General features: G+C 34.9%; 1 non-coding gene and 1 pseudogene across 1 annotated transcript; one reads left to right on the top strand and one right to left on the bottom strand.

Annotated features, from left to right (window-relative positions):
* The window catches only part of LOC106736038 (60S ribosomal protein L34 pseudogene), a 29,824-nt pseudogene that overhangs the window by 6,662 nt on the left and 20,291 nt on the right, over window positions 1-2,871 (bottom strand).
* Window positions 2,726-2,832, top strand: LOC114009751 (U6 spliceosomal RNA). The gene has a single exon (XR_003551144.1). It is a non-coding gene; the product is annotated as a U6 spliceosomal RNA (small nuclear RNA).

Genomic DNA, 2,871 nt, shown 5'->3' with positions numbered 1-2,871 from the left:
CGTGTGTGCATGTGTGCCCAAGATCCCGAGAGGAGAATGGAGGAGAAGAGATTGCGGTGTGGGCATCCCCTGTGGGGAGTGACTTCTCTCTTTCTATCTCTCTATCTCTCTCTGTCTGTCTGGTGAGCACATGCGCCCTATGGTAAAAACCTCTCCAAAAAAAATAAAGTGTTGCTGATAAAGCTAAAGATTAGCAAAATAATGATACTGGACTTACCCTTCACCTCAAGTACAAAAATTAATTGAAAGTGGATCATAGACCTAAATTCAAAAGTGAAAAACAAAAATTTAGATACAAATATGGGAGTCAATCTTTGTGATGTTGTATTAGTCAATATTTTTCGGTGACACTAAAAGCCAAAGTGTAAAATTAAAAATAGATAAATTGGACATCAAAAATAAAACATTTTGTTCTTCAAAGAACACAAGAATGTAAAAACATAGCACTTTTAATGGAAAAAATATTGAAAACTATATAACTGATGAGAGACTTGAGTTCATAATAGGTAAAGAAATCTTTTAATGTTTAAATAAAATACCCACAACCAAATTTAGAATTAATTTAAATTTCTCTGATGAAGATCTAAAACTATCCAATAAGCACTTAAACAGATGCTCAGCATTATTAGTCAGTAGTTTTCCAATCAAGACAAATATACTCTAGAGATCATTTGTACAACATTGTACCAAGATTTAAATAATTTACTAGGCACTCAAGAATTTGTTAAGAGAGTAAACCTCATGGCTCTATCAAATTAAAACAAAATAAGATAAATAAGTGTAAATTACACAAATTAAATGCTATGGGATTGTTTAAAAAAAAAAGTCTTGGCCTGAATCTTGAGTTGCTAAAAATCCTCAACATAAAAATATTGCCCTTAAATGAAACTGAAAATGCTAGTGGGATAATGCAAATCAAATCTATCTCACATTTATTATGATGGTTATAGTAGTAATGCTCATATCTGCAAAAGAAGAACTTTAGGTGAGATGTTCTTGGTGTTTATATTTTGTTTTGTTTTGTTTTGTCCTGTTCTGTTTTGTTGTTTTATTTTGACTTAGATTTTGCCTGAGAGAGCATGTACCTGCCAGAGATGGGGGCAAAAGTGAGAAATTATCTCCAGGTGTGATGGTCATACTGCAGTCCCTTCTACTCCAGTCTTCTATCAGGATTTTGGTCACACATGCATGTATGCTCAGCTTAAGTTTTAAGCCACGAGATCTGGGACTTATACCAGGGTCAACCATGTGGGACTCCAATGCCTTAACCACCATGCCACCTGCTGGCTTCCCTTGGTAAAATTTTAAACTGATGCAGACACTTTGGAAAACAATTAGACTGGCACAAAGTTAAAATAGAGTTATTATAGAATCTGGAAATTGAATTTGATCTCTATCACAGAAAAATTAAAACATATGTCCACACAAAATCTTTCCATGGATATTTATAGGAGCATTATTCATAATAGTCTATCAAATAGTGAAAAGTACACAAATGCCATTAAAAGATAAATGGATAATCAAATGTGGTGTATCTGTCTGTACCTGGAATATTCATGGGCAATATTAAGAAATTACATTCTCAGACATGCTACAACTTTAAAAAAAAATCCTTGACAACATTTTCCTAAGTAAAAGAAACCACTCACAAAAAAAAAGATATAATTGCATTTATTTGATGCTTTCAGAATAAGCAAATCCATAAAGACAGAAAGTAGAATGTTGTTTACAGAAGGTGGGGGAAATTAGAAAGTGGGAGGAGTTATAAGTAGGTAACAGATTTTGTTTTGGAATGATGGGAAATGGGGAGAGTGAGAGAAAGGGAATCAAGGGGAAAAAGAAAGAAGCAAAATGCTTAAAGGACACAAAAATGAAAAATTGTTGATGATATCTGTATGATAATATCTGTAACTGGACTAATATATAGTGGATTCATGCTGGAGAAATTTGTTTTATAAGATGTAATGATACACAGTCATTGAATGTATAATAAAATAAAACATATTGTCCAGGGTCCAGCAGATAGCATAATGGTTGCATCATTGGACTCCCACATAGTCAACTCAGTGGCTTAAACTCATCCCAGGTGCATGTGAGTGCGTGCCCAAAATCCCAAGAGGAGAATGAGAAGGGAATGTGGCATGACCATGCCCCTGGGGGGTGATTTTTTTCCTTTCTGTCTCTGTCTCTCTCTGTCTGTGTCTCTGATAAGTTCACTTGCCCTATGGCAAAAACCTCTCAAAAAATGTATTTCCTAAAAAATAAAATGTGCAGGTATCAGAGAAAAATTTTTTCAAAATGTAACAAAAGGCTTAATGAATAAACATATCTCTTAAGTCATCAATTTTGTGCCAATGATCTTAGAGAAACATGCAATACTTGTTTAAATAGGTTAAATATAAGTACACACACACATATGCGTAGATACACACAGCAATATGTATACATAGAGTTACAATCATACAAATTTAGTCATATTAAAAGTAGCTGGGCCAGCTGGTGGCGTGGAGGTTAAGGTGGTTGGACCCCACATAACTGACTTGTGTTTGAAACCCTGGACCCAGGGACTTGATAAACATACCAGGCACTTGTATGCACATGTCCAAAACCATGAAAAAAAAAAAAGAACATAAGGGATTACAGTGACCACCTTTCCCCTGGGGGGCTAGTTCTCACTCTCCTCATCTCATTCCAGTGAGTGCAAACATCCTATAGAAAATATCCAGTGCTCCCTTTGGCAGCACATATACTAAAATTGGAATGATACAGAGAAGATTAGCATGGCCCCTGTGCAAGGATGACACACAAATTCGTGAAGCATTCCATATTTTTCATTTGTGTGTTGTGATGGTGTATAGTGAATTAATTAAA

Source organism: Tupaia chinensis, unplaced genomic scaffold (genome assembly GCF_000334495.1).
Source record: "Tupaia chinensis unplaced genomic scaffold, TupChi_1.0 Scaffold000614_1, whole genome shotgun sequence".
In the NCBI taxonomy this organism is placed as follows: domain Eukaryota; kingdom Metazoa; phylum Chordata; class Mammalia; order Scandentia; family Tupaiidae; genus Tupaia; species Tupaia belangeri.
Note: the sequence above shows the minus strand (reverse complement) of the source record. Positions and strands in the feature narration are given on the sequence as shown.